Source organism: Aegilops tauschii, chromosome 4, assembly GCF_002575655.3.
Source record: "Aegilops tauschii subsp. strangulata cultivar AL8/78 chromosome 4, Aet v6.0, whole genome shotgun sequence".
NCBI lineage: Eukaryota > Viridiplantae > Streptophyta > Magnoliopsida > Poales > Poaceae > Aegilops > Aegilops tauschii.
The window spans coordinates 431,803,504-431,817,816 of NC_053038.3; positions in this window are offsets into that span (position 1 = coordinate 431,803,504).

The following is a 14,313-nucleotide window of genomic DNA, read 5'->3' on the forward strand; positions in this document are numbered from 1 at the left end:
CAAATATTTTTTTATGGCAAAAGTTTTATTTGGATTCACCCAAGATCTGTTTTTGGTCTTGGAGGTTCTTGCTTTTCTTTTGGACTCGAGACAAAATACTTTTCACTTGGAAAAATGCCTTTTGAAAATCTCTTTGAAATTTGCACTATGGCTTTTGGAATAATCCTTTACCACTTTCAACAATTCCCTCTTGCCATGGCCTGTAACGCCCACGATGCGGCTATATCTCCCACGTGTCGAGGCACGACTTAGAGGCATAACCGCATAGTGGTTTTGTCGCAAGAAGGGTCATCTTCGCAAAATCCCATGTAATGACCAATAATGGGATAAAGAGTTGGCTTACAATCGCCACTTCACACAATACATAAATATCATTCATACATCATCCAAAATACAATCATATAGACCGACTACGGCCAAAATCCAGATGAAAATAAGACAACCCCAAGTGCTAGATCCCCAATCGTCCCAACTGGGCTCCACTACTGATCATCAGGAAAAGACACATAGTAACGACCACGTTCCTCGTCGAACTCCCACTTGAGATCGACGCCATCGTCTGCACTGGCATCGTCGGCACCTGCAACTGGTGTTGGAAGTATCTGTGAGTCACGGGGACTCAGCAATCTCACACCCGCGAGATCAAGACTATTTAAGCTTATAGGACAAGGAGGTGCAAAGAGGTGGAGCTGCAGCGGCAAAAGCATATATGGTGGCTAACTTGCGGAAATGAGAGCGAGAAGAGAAGCAATGGGACGGGCGTCATCTAACAATGACCCAGAAGAGGTCCTGAACACCTACTTACGTCATACATAACACAGACCGTGTTCACTTCCCGGACTCCGCCGAGAAGAGACCATCACGGCTACACACGCACTTGGTGTATTTTAATTGGGTCAAGTGACAAGTTATCTACAACCGGACATTAACAAATTCCCATCTGCCTCATAACCGCGGGCACGGCTTTCGAAAGATAATACCCTGCAGGGGTGTCCCAACTTAGCCCATCATAAGCTCTCACGGTCAACGAAGGATAAACCTTCTTCCGGAAAGACCCGATCAGTCTCGGAATCCCGGTTTACAAGACATCTCGACAATGGTAAAACAAGACCAGCAAAGCCTCCCGAATGTGCCGACAAATCCCGATAGGAGCTGCACATATCTCGTTCTCAGGGCACACCGGATTGTCCAAGCTTCCGATAGGCCAGACCAAAGTTGCCCCTGGTGGCCACCGGCGACTGACAGTTTGGACCAATACTCAGAGGAGCACTGGCCCGGGGGTTTAAAATAAAGATGACCCTCGGGCTCTAGAAAACCCGGGGAAAAAGGTATAGGTCGCAAATGGTAAAACCAAGGTTGGGCCTTGCTGGAGGAGTTTTATTCAAGGCGAACTGTCAAGGGGGTCCCATAAATCACCCGACCGCGTAAGGAACGCAAACTCAAGGAACATCATCCCGGTATAACAGTAACTAGGGCGGCAAGAGTGGAACAAAACACCAGGCATAAGGCCGAGCCTTCCACCCTTAACCAAAATATATAGATGCATTAATTAAATAAGAGATATTGTGATATCCCAACATGTCCATGTTCCGATATGGAACAACTTCAACTTCACCTGCAGCTAGCAACGCTATAAGAGGGGCTGAGCAAAAGCGGTACATAGCCAAACAACGGTTTGCTAGGAAAGGATGGTTAGGGGCTGACAAGGCTGAAATAGGAGACATGATATAGCAAGTGATAGGTAGCGAGCATGGCAATAGAGCGAACAACTAGTATAGCAAAGATAGAAGTGATTTCGAGGGGTGGTCATCTTGCCTGCAAGGTTCTCAGAGTTGTCGAAAGCTTGATCCTCGTAAGCGTACTCGACAGGTTCCTCGTTCACGAACTCGTCTCCCGGCTCTACCCAAGACAAGAACACAAGCAAACGGTACCACAATCAACACGAGAAATGCGCAAGCAACATGATGCAAAACATGTATGATATGCAAGATATGATATGCGATGCATATGCGTGCTCCGGAAGGAAAATGATGAACATGGCAGTAACTTGGCAAACCAAGCATGCCACTGGAAAGATGAGATGATTTCGGTCGAAATCGATATAAATATCACCGGAATCGGATGCACGGTTTGCAAATGGCAAGCAAAACAAGAATGACACTAATCTGCGATAAACAGCAAGATAGCACTTCAAATGCAACAAGTAACAATGCTACATCACCCCAACATAGCAACAAAGCACATGGCAGTAATCTACAGGAGATGCTTGACAAAAGATGAACACTGAGCTACGGCTAGTTCACAACATAACAAGTTCAAACAAGCATGGCAAAAGTGCAAAAGATTATAGGTTCACAGACTTAGTGAAAAACTGGACATGGCAGAAATCAGCATCAGGTAGCAATGTTCAGAGCACGAAATCAACATGCTACAGGAACTTAACATTGCAAAGCAAGGCATAGTAGTGTTCTACTAAATGCACATGACAAAAGTCCCTTACTTACCATAAGCCAACAAGGACCAGAAGATATGATGGCAAGCATGTAAACATAGCAAGTTTCGTTATCAGGTTTCAGACTTAGCAGAAAACAGAGCATGGCAGAAATATTAATATGTAGGCCTCTTTGTGAGCTTGAAGCACTCACTACAGAGCAATGCATGACAAACCAAGCATACCTACAGCAAGATGGTATGTTTATGAAGCTATCCATGGCAAGAACAATTGCATAGCATGTATGGATCAACTACAATAAGCTTGGCAAAAATGCATGTCATGTTAAGAATCTGCCAGAAATATTTTATAGCAAAAGTAGAGCAAGATTTAGTCATGCTATAGTACTCTAAAATTGCAAACAATTGCAGGAATGGATCAATTACAACTATAGCTACAAAACATCCTTACTGAACATCTCCAAAATATGCATGGATCTCTCTATAGCATCAAGTTTTCATGTCAACAAAATTACAGCAGACGAGGACTTAGAGAAATCACTAAGTCCCTGAAATCAGAAATATTACGGGGTCTACTTTGCATGCTTGTTCTAGTCACCACATAGATCACAAAAATACATGGACTATACCACTAGAAAGACGGCATAGCATACTTCAAAACACATGTAGAGCTCATGCTCAAAAGATGCACAGAATAAATGATACAAAAATGACAAATCTCCAAGTTCTGATAAGAACCAGAGAATAACAGCAACTAGCCCTCTTCCAACGAAGATTTGGGCATCAAGATGACCTCTAATGAAAATGATGCAATTGAACAAAATGAAGAGCATCACGAGGCGAACAATTTGACATATTATACGCACGAATCGGAGCTACATGCACAAAATTATCGCATCGGGAACAGGAGCATATACTGAAAAGTTTCTGGAACTTAGAAAAAATAACGGGATCTCGGGGGAAAAAGTCAACGCCTCACCACAGAGAGATCGATCCAGATCTCGATCGGGGCTGGGCCGCCGGCGGGAGGAAGAGGCGCCGGAGGGCGACGGCGAGGCAGGGCCGGAGGGTGGAGGAGCGGGGCGGCGGCGCCGGTCGCCGGAGGAGGAGAGGACGGCGGGGTCGGCGGGCTCCGGGCGGCGGGGCACGGGCGCCGGCGGCGGAGATGGCGAGGCCGGCCGGCGGCGGGCGGCGGGGGCCGGGGCGCGCGGCGGCGGGGAGGCGGAGCGGCGGCGGGCGCGCGGCGCGCGGGCGGCGGACGGCGCGGGCCCGGAGGGCCGGCGACGGGCCTGCGGGCCGGCGGCGGGGCGAGACGGAGGCGGGCCACGTGGCGCTCGCGGGTTGGCCGGGCGGCGCGGCGGACGTGTCCGGCGCGGGCGGACGCGTCCGGCGCGGCGCGGAGGGAGAGGGTTAGGGTTTCGTCTGCAAATGTATATCGGGATGTCCACCTATAAATAGGTAGAGGGAGCTAGGAGACTCCAAATGAGGTGCGGTTTTCGCCCACACGATCGTGATCGAACGACCTAGAGCATGGAAGAGAGTTTGGTGGGTTTTGGGCTGGTTTTGGAGGGGTTTTTGCTGGGCAATCAAATGGACATTGCGGAGGCCCGGTTAACCGTTGGAGTACCAAACGACCTCTGAATGGAACGAAACTTGACCGGTAGATTCCGGGTGGTATATTAAAGCCACTTGACAAGCCTCGGTCCACTCCGAGAAAGTTTGACACACGCACACGAAAGAAAACTAGAGGGGTGCACCGGAGGAGATAGGAGCGCCGGATTGGAAAACGGACAACGGGGAAAATGCTCGGATGCATGAGACGAACACGTATGCGAATGCAATGCACATGATGATATGATATGAAAATGCATGACATGACAAAATACAAAACGAAAGACAAACCCAACAACGGAGGGAAAAACATATCACATAGCCGGAAATGGCAAGAGTCGGAGTTACAAATATGGCAAGTTACATGCGGGGTGTTACATGGCCTTAGTGCAATTTCTCTCTCCTAACCCTCCCCTCATCTTTGGATCATGTTTTGCATCAAATCCAGCAAGTTGTACCTCTCCATATAAATTTTTCCATTCAAAACATATTCAAATAAATTTATGTCTTCTTTTCTAGCCATTGGTGATTTACAAAGGAGCTACCATCTCTGCTTTGATTTTTGCCCCCAAACCAACTCCTCTCCCTAGTCCTTTGAACCCTCAACCAAGATCCATGAAGATCCACTGGTCTTCAGTTCAAATTTTTCAAACTACACTTACTGCAAGTTTGGACCAGATTTGTCAAATTTGGTGAAATTCATTCAAATCCTTTTCCAAAAATTCCAAGTAAAATCAGGCAGCCTCTGGGTGCATTGAGTGGTCACCTCACCAAGTACCAGCTCCAGAAAAATTTATCTCATTGCCAAATCTTTCTGTCGAACACCTGCAGTGCATTGTCAATGTCAAGATTCAGTTAAGTTCAGAGAACATTGCAGTGCACTGTCGTTTTCTTCAGAACCCGACGTTGATCTCGCCAGTGCCACTGTGTCGCCTTGCTCCTCGTCCCCTCCCCCTTGTTCCTGCACCGCACGAGCGTCTGGCACCTTGCGGACGTCGGTGACGAGCAGCAGAAGGTGCGCCGCCCCGTGACCGACGCCAGCGGCGGCTTTGCGGCCGCCAGCGGGAGGCACGGCGCTGACGGCGCCACCCAGCGCCGCCCAAGCCACCGGAGCTCGCCGCGTGGCCTTCCACTCCCCCGAACGCGCTGCCACTCTCATCGTGAACCGCAGGGCGCGGAGCGCGCTCTCTGCCGCCGTCGAGCCCGTGCGGCCATCTCACCGTGGACCGACGCCATTACGCCAAGACCAACTCCGTTTAGCAGTGGAATGACACCAGTAACTTCCACTGATGCTGCCTGGCCACTCAAACCTCCTGCCAATCCGCTGCATCGCCGTAATCGCTCGCCGGATATTCTCCGTTCACGGCCACCCCGTCGGTCCGCCTATAAATAGAGGCCCCGAGCTTCAACTCGAGCACACACCATCCCTGCACTCCACCTAGAGCACACCTAGCCACTGGAAGGGCCCCGAGGAGGTCTCCTTCCTCGACTCCGGCCGCCGCGACCCGCCACGGGATCCAGCTCGATTCGCCCCCGTGCGTGCACCTCCGCCTCCCATCTCTTGCCAGTAGCTTCACTATGCATCCCTCCTTCTGACCCGCGCTTCAATTCGAAGTTTGCAGCCCTCCACCGGAGTTCTCCACCACCACCCGAGCCGCCGTCCGCCGGAGATAGTGTCGCCGTCGACGTGGTGCTCCCCGTTGGTCGAGTCCACCACCCACCGACGCGGAAGAACACGCTGAAGCTCTTGGTACCCTCCGATCCTCCTGACTCGCCGTGGTTCGACGCCGGCGTCCACCGCAGTCTTCGGGCGCCGGCGAGCTTTTCAAACCTGACATGTGGACCCCGCATGTCAGCCTCTGTTCTATTCTTTCGCGAACCGTTTTCTGTTGGCGCCTTCGGGCAAAATACGTTTTCTTTCTTTAGCTAGCGCATTTCTTTCCGAAGCGTTTTCTGGTTCCTCAGTTTAAACCCTGGAACTTTTCTGTTTCATTACAGATAAGTCCCTGGACAGAAACCTTTATAACTTTTAAATGAAAAGGGATTTTTGAGTGATTCTTTTTCTGACAGTCTTAAATTTTTGTCTAGGCTTTTATGAGATTTATTTGGAAAAACCTTGGAGAAGTTTCTGTGCACGTTTTGGTTTTCACGTTAGTACTCGTTTTCGTGATTGCCGTAGGTTCCGGAAGAAGTGACGGAGGCGCGAACTTCGCCGAGCTAGGCTCCGACTTCTCTGAACCAGGCAAGCATGTTTGAACATTTGATATGATAAGTGTTTTGCATGTCTGCTTGAAAGTTTGTGCGTGGCATATGAGTGTCGGTAAATACCTCGTTGCTTGTAAGGCAACTAACCGCATGTTCCAAAGTTGCGATGATCTCTGATGAGAGATGGCCTAATCATGTGGTGACATGAAGGGCAGCAAGGTGGTACTGTTGTAGCATACCAGCCTTGCGTCATCCGACTTTCTCCGACGTTAACGTGGACGGAGTCACGTTATCGTTCTTTCCCCCTTCCGTGCTACCACATGTTTCATTTGCCAGGATGCGGTTTAGTAAGTTGGTAACCTCTTTCCGTGTACACACCAAACAGAGGGGCCGGGATGATGGTACCTTGGCCCAGGATTAAAGCCAGTCATCCGGTCAGGGGGCATGGGTGTTTCCGGTTGGGACCGAGAGGGGGGGGGCACCCCCTTAGAGCGCGCGTATAGAAATTTGATCCCATGCTACGCGAGGTTGTAGCCTCCCCGTCTCAAGGTTTTTCTTGAACGTTGCTGAGGGTGATCCCTGGCTTCAGAATGTTGAATTGGGTGTGTACTGGTTAGACGGGTTTCTTCCAAAACACCGTAAACGGAACTAGTCCCTGTGACTACTGAAATCCGTTGGCTGTGGTTAAGTACAAACTCTGCAAAGTCAAATTCTTCCAAATCATCGTACCCATGATCACGTAGTGAAATCAGTATACCCATATCTATCCGCAATGATTTGGCATTTAGTAGTGAGCACAAAGCAACATATATCAAGCAATGACGAAGTCTAACTCTCTTCCTATGCATCGGCATGTCATAAAAGAACAATTCATGCACACATAGAAAAGGCCAATGCATAGTATAAACAGTTTCTTGCAATTTTTTCGTGTGGGAAACATAGAGAGGTGGAGATATAGTTCCTCTCTCATAATAATTGCAAGTTGGAGCAGCAAGCACATGCATATTATATTCATCAAAATCGTCATGTGCAACGGTAAAAGGCAACCCATCAATATAATCCTTAATAAGAGCAAACTTCTCCGATATAGTGTAGTTTGGAGAATTCCAAAAGATAATAGGACTACCATGCGTGGGTGCAATAGCAACAATTTCATCTTTAACATAAGGAACTATAGCAAGTTCATCTTCATAAACATAATTCATATTGGCATCTTGGCCACAAGCATAGCAAGCATCATCAAAAAGGGATATTTCAAGAGAATCAATGGGATCATAACATTCATCATAGCAATCATCCTTCGGTAAGCACGAAGGGGAATTAAACAATGTATGAGTTGAAGAGTTACTCTCATTAGAAGGTGGCCACGGGTGATCAATCCGCTCTTCCTCCTTTTGTTCTTCGCTCTCCTCCTCATCTTTTTCATCCAATGAGCTCACAGTTTCATCAATTTCTTCTTCCATAGATTCCTGCAAAATATTAGTCTCTTCTTGGACAGCGGAGACTTTCTCAATAAATGCATCAATATCGGAATTGAATTGATAATTGGCATAGCAATATTTAAGGATAGCTAAATTTTCAGGTCTATAAATAGCATCATAAATATTTTCAAACTCTTTGAACATAGATTCAATTTCATAAGCACCCATAAAAGCAACAAATTCTTCTATTTGTTCCACATCATAGTAATCATATATACCTCTAGCATAAGAAGCCAAGGTTTCATTATCATTAAATTTGCATGAAAAGGGAAGGTGTGGAGCCTTCATCCTAGAGCAACAAGTATAATCATATCTCAAGCATACTTGCTGAGCATACCACTTCAACATATAAATTTGATCCCATAATAGTTTCCCTTTTTGAGTCAAGTGATAATCCCTAAAGTATTCACGTTGGTCCAACGTGTCTCCCATTACACAATTGAATGAGGTTTTCTCAGGATTATCAAAGTGGTACATAATATTTTTCACATAATGATCATCGAGGGTTTTAGGAGGTTCCCGATCTCCATGAGTAGCAAGTACACCTAATTTTTTTGGTATTTCGTGTTCCATATCCATAACTAAAGATAGGAAACAACTAAGAACAGCAAACAAAAATTACTTAGTGATAAAGCAAGCAAACACACACGAGAATATTCACCCCACGCTATTGCTCCCCGGCAACGGCGCCAGAAAAAGGTCTTGATAACCCACAAGTATAGGGGATCAATTGTAGCATGTTTCGATAAGTAAGAGTGTCGAACCCAACGAGGAGCTAAAGGTAGAACAAATATTCCCTCAAGTTCTATCGACCACCGATACAACTCTACACACGCTTAACGTTCGCTTTACCTAGAACAAGTATGAAACTAGAAGTACTTTGTAGATGTTGTTGGATAGGTTTGCAAGATAATAAAGAGTACGTAAATAAAAACTAGGGGCTGTTTAGATAAAGACACAATAAAGTAAATATAGCGAGTGTGGAAAAGTGGTGGTAGGAGTTGGGAAATTGTCCCTAAGCAATTGACTACTTTACTAGACCGATAGCACGTTTTATGTGGGAGAGGCCACTGCTAGCATGTCATCCCTGACTTGGAATTCTACGCACTTATGATTGGAACTATTAGCAAGCATCCGCAACTACTAACGTTCATTAAGGTAAAACCCAACCATAGCATTAAGATATATTGGCCCCCCTTCAATCCCGTATGCATCAATTTCTATGCTAGGTTGAAGCTTCTGTCACTCTTGCCCTCCAATACATAGTCCTATCAACATACAACTAACCCTATGGTGTGATCCACGTGTGCGCTCATATGATGGGCACCAAAGGACAGCAACATAACCACAAGAAAATTAAATCAATCATAGCAATTCATCAACCACAGATAGGACAATGAAAATGTACTCAGACATCATAGGATGGCAACACATCATTGGATAATAATATGAAGCATAAAGCACCATGTTCAAGTAGAGGGTATAGCGGGTTGCGGGAGAGTGGACCGCTGTAGATAGAGGGGGGAAGGTGATGGAGATGTTGGTGAAGATGGCGGAGGTGTTGGTGAAGATCGCGGTGATGATGATGGTGGCCACGGCAGCATTCCGGCGCCACCGGAAGAGAGTGGGAGAGGGGCCCCCTTCTTCTTCTTCTTCCTTGACCTCCTCCCTAGATGGGAGAAGGGTTTCCCCTCTGGTCCTTGGCCTCCATGGCATGGGAGGGGCGAGAGCCCCTCCGAGATTGGATCTATCTCTCTATCTCTCTCTGTTTCTGCGTTCTCTCTCTTCTGCCCTTTCACCGTTTCGTATATATGTGGAGATCCGTAACTCCGATTGGATCGAAACCTTTGCCAAGATTTTTCTCCTAAAATTAGCTTCCTTGCGGCCAAAGGAGAGCAGCAACCGCCTTACGGGTGGCCCACGAGGGCGGCAAGCGCGCCCCCTGCCTCGTGGCCACCTCGGGCACCGTCTCGCATTGATTCTTCTTCCCATATTCTCCAAATATTCCAAAAATATTCTCCGTCCGTTTTTATCCCGTTTGGATTCCGTTTGATATGGGGTTTCTACGAAACATAAAACATGCAACAAACATGAACTTGCACCAGGCACTGGATCAATATGTTAGTCCCAAAAATAGTATAAAAAGTTGCCAAAAAGTATATGAAAGTTGTATAATATTGGCATGGAACAATCAAAAATTATAGATACGACGGAGACGTATCAGCATCCCCAAGCTTAATTCCTGCTCGTCCTCGGGTAGGTAAATGATAATAAAGATAATTTTTTATGTGGAATGCTACCTAGCATAATCTTGATCATGTATCTAATCATGGCATGAATATTAAGACACGAGTGATTCAAAGCAATAGTCTATCATTTGACATAAAAACAATAATACTTCAGGCCTACTAATAAAGCAATCATGTATTTTCAAAATAACATGGCCAAAGAAAGTTATCCCTACAAAATCATATAGTCTGGCTATGCTCCATCTTCACCACACAAAATATTCACATCATGCACAACCCCGATGACAAGCCGAGCAATTGGTTCATACTTTTTAACGCGCTTGAGCCTTTTCAACCCTCATGCAATACATGAGCGTGAGTCATGGCCATAGCACTATAGGTGGAATAGAATATGATGGTGGAGGTTGTGTGGAGAAGACAAAAAGGAGAAAGTCTCGCATCGACGCGACTAATCAACGGGCTATGGAGATGCCCGTCAATTGATGTCAATGTGAGGAGTAGGGATTGCCAGGCAATGGATGCACTAGAGCTATAAGTATATGAAAGCTCAAACTGAAACTAAGTGGGTGTGCATCCAACTTGCTTGCTCATGAAGACCTCGGGCATTTGAGGAAGCCCATCATCGGAATATACAAGCCAAGTTCTATAATGAAAATTCCCACTAGTATATGAAAGTGATAACTCAAGAGACTCTCTATATGAAGAACATGGTGCTGCTTTGAAGCACAAGTGTGGTAAAAGGATAGTAACATTGCCCCTTTTTCTTTTCTCTTTTTTTGCGGGCTTCTTTGGCCCCATTTTTTTATTTAGGCTTCTTTGGCCTCTCTTTTTTTTCTTGGGGCAATGCCCTAATAATGATGATCATCACACTTTTATTTACTTACAACTCGATATTACAACTTGATACTAGAACAAAGATATGACTCTATATGAATGCCTCCGGCGGTGTACCGGGATGTGCAATGATCTAGCGTAGCAATGACATCAAAAAACGGACAAGCCATGAAAACATCATGCTAGCTATCTTATGATCATGCAAAGCAATATGACAATAAATGCTCAAGTCATGTATATGATGATGATGGAAGTTGCATGGAAATATATCTCAGAATGGCTATGGAAATGCCATAATAGGTAGGTATGGTGGCTGTTTTGAAGAAGATATAATGAGGCTTATGTGTGATAGAGCGTATCGTATCACGAGGTTTGGATGCACCGGCGAAGATTGCACCAACTCTCGAGGTGAGAAAGGGCAATGCACGGTACCGAAGAGGCTAGCAATGATGGAAATGTGAGAGTGCATATAATCCATGGACTCACATTAGTCATAAAGAACTCATATACTTATTGCAAAAGTTTATTAGCCCTCGAAGCAAAGTACTACTACGCATGCCCCTAGGGGGATAGATTGGTAGGAAAAGACCATCGCTCATCCCCGACCGCCACTCATAAGGAAGACAATCAATAAATACCTCATGCTCCGACTTCGTTACATAACGGTTCACCATACGTGCATGCTACGGGAATCACAAACCTCAACACAAGCATTTCTACTAATCCACAACTACCCACTAGCATGACTCTAATATCACCATCTTTATATCGCAAAACTATTGCAAGGAATCAAACATGTCATATTCAGTGATGTGCAAGTTTTATGTAGGATTTTATGACTAACCATGTGAATGACCAATTCCTGTCATCTCTCTAAATAGATATAAGTGAAGCAAGAGAGTTTAATTCTTTCTACAAAAGATATGCCCATGCTCTAACAAGTATAATTGAAGCAAAAGAGCATTCTACAAATGGCGGTTTTCTATGTGAAGAGAAACAGGCGATCCAAACTTCAAATGATATAAATGAAGCACACGAAGCATTCTATAAAGCCATACTCAAAAGATTTAAGTGAAGTGCAATGAGCATTCTATAAATCAACCAAGGACTATCTCATACCAGCATGTTGCATAAAATAAAAATGAAAACTAAATGCAAAAGACGCTCCAAGATTTGCACATATCGCATGAACGAAACGAATCCGAAAACATACCGATACTTGTTGAAGAAAGAGGGGATGCCTTCCGGGGCATCCCCAAGCTTAGACGCTTGAGTCTCCTTGAATATTTACTTGGGATGCCTTGGGCATCCCTAAGCTTGAGCTCTTGCCTCTCTTCCTTCTTCTCACACCGAGACCTCCTCGATCATTGAACACTTCATCCACACAAAACTTCAACAGAAAACTCGGTAAGATCCGTTAGTATAATAAAGCAAATCACTACTCTAAGTACTGTTGCAAACCGATTCATATTTTGTTTTTGCATTGTGTCTACTGTAGTATAACTTTTTAATGGCTTAATCCACTGCTATAAATCGATAGTTTCATCAAAACAAGCAAACTATGCATCAAACACAGAATCTGTATAAACAGAACAGTCTGTAATAATCTGAACATTCACCATACTTCTGATACTTTACAAATTCTGCCAAAATTAGGGAAAATAAAAAATTTGTATAGAAAGACAGTGCAAAAAGAGTCAGAACCGTTTGACGTTCCAGTAAAAAAGTAAAAATCGCGCACTACAGCCAAAGTTTCTGTCCTGCACCGCACAAACCAACAAGCATTGTAAACATCCTAAAGGCAAACCTTGGCACATTATTTTTATAATATAATGGAATTGTACAAGGGGATAATTATTTTTGTTGAAAAGTTTCTGTAATTAAGATTCACAAAGTTTCCATGGCCATGAACAAAGTTCAAGGAGGTCCCCCACTTTTACGATGCTCGTCTTTCTCACTTTTGCTTTTCTTTTTCAAAAGTTTTGGGTTCCCCTCTTTATTTTTTTGTTCTTAAACTCTGTAAAAGCACTCAACAGAAATAAATGTCTCTCTAAAACTTCCGGGTTGTCTCCCTGGCAGTGCTTTCTTTAAAGCCATAAAGCTAGGCATATAGTGCTCAAGTAATGGATCCACCCGGATCCCAAGGTACATCAAAGCCAATTTTAATTAGCAATGATTTGGCATTTAGTAGTGAGCACAAAGCAACATATATCAAGCAATGACGAAGTCTAACTCTCTTCCTATGCATCGGCATGTCATAAAAGAACAATTCATGCACACATAGTAAAGGCCAATGCATAGTATAAACAGTTTCTTGCAATTTTTTCATGTGGGAAACATAGAGAGGTGGAGATATAGTTCCTCTCTCATAATAATTGCAAGTTGGAGCAGCAAGCACATGCATATTATATTCATCAAAATCGTCATGTGCAACGGTAAAAGGCAACCCATCAATATAATCCTTAATAAGAGCAAACTTCTCCGATATAGTGTAGTTTGGAGAATTCCAAAAGATAATAGGACTACCATGCGTGGGTGCAATAGCAACAATTTCATCTTTAACATAAGGAACTATAGCAAGTTCATCTTCATAAACATAATTCATATTGGCATCTTGGCCACAAGCATAGCAAGCATCATCAAAAAGGGATATTTCAAGAGAATCAACGGGATCATAACATTCATCATAGCAATCATCCTTCGGTAAGCATGAAGGGGAATTAAACAATGTATGAGTTGAAGATTTACTCTCATTAGAAGGTGGGCACGGGTGATCAATCCGCTCTTCCTCCTTTTGTTCTTCGCTCTCCTCCTCATCTTTTTCATCCAATGAGCTCACAGTTTCATCAATTTCTTCTTCCATAGATTCCTGCAAAATATTAGTCTCTTCTTGGACAGCGGAGACTTTCTCAATAAATGCATCAATATCGGAATTGAATTGATAATTGGCATAGCCATATTTAAGGATAGCTAAATTTTCAGGTCTATAAATAGCATCATAAATATTTTCAAACTCTTTGAACATAGATTCAATTTCATAAGCACCCATAAAAGCAACAAATTCTTCTATTTGTTCCACATCATAGTAATCATATATACCTCTAGCATAAGAAGCCAAGGTTTCATTATCATTAAATTTGCATGAAAAGGGAAGATGTGGAGCCTTCATCCTAGAGCAACAAGTATAATCATATCTCAAGCATACTTGCTGAGCATACCACTTCAACATATAAATTTGATCCCATAATAGTTTCCCTTTTTGAGTCAACCGATAATCCCTAAAGTATTCACGTTGGTCCAACGTGTCTCCCATTACATAATTGAATGAGGTTTTCTCAGGATTATCAAAGTGGTACATAATATTTTTCACATAATGATCATCGAGGGTTTTAGGATGTTCCCGATCTCCATGAGTAGCAAGTACACCTAATTTTTTTGGTATTTCGTGTTCCATATCCATAACTAAAGATAGAAAACAACTA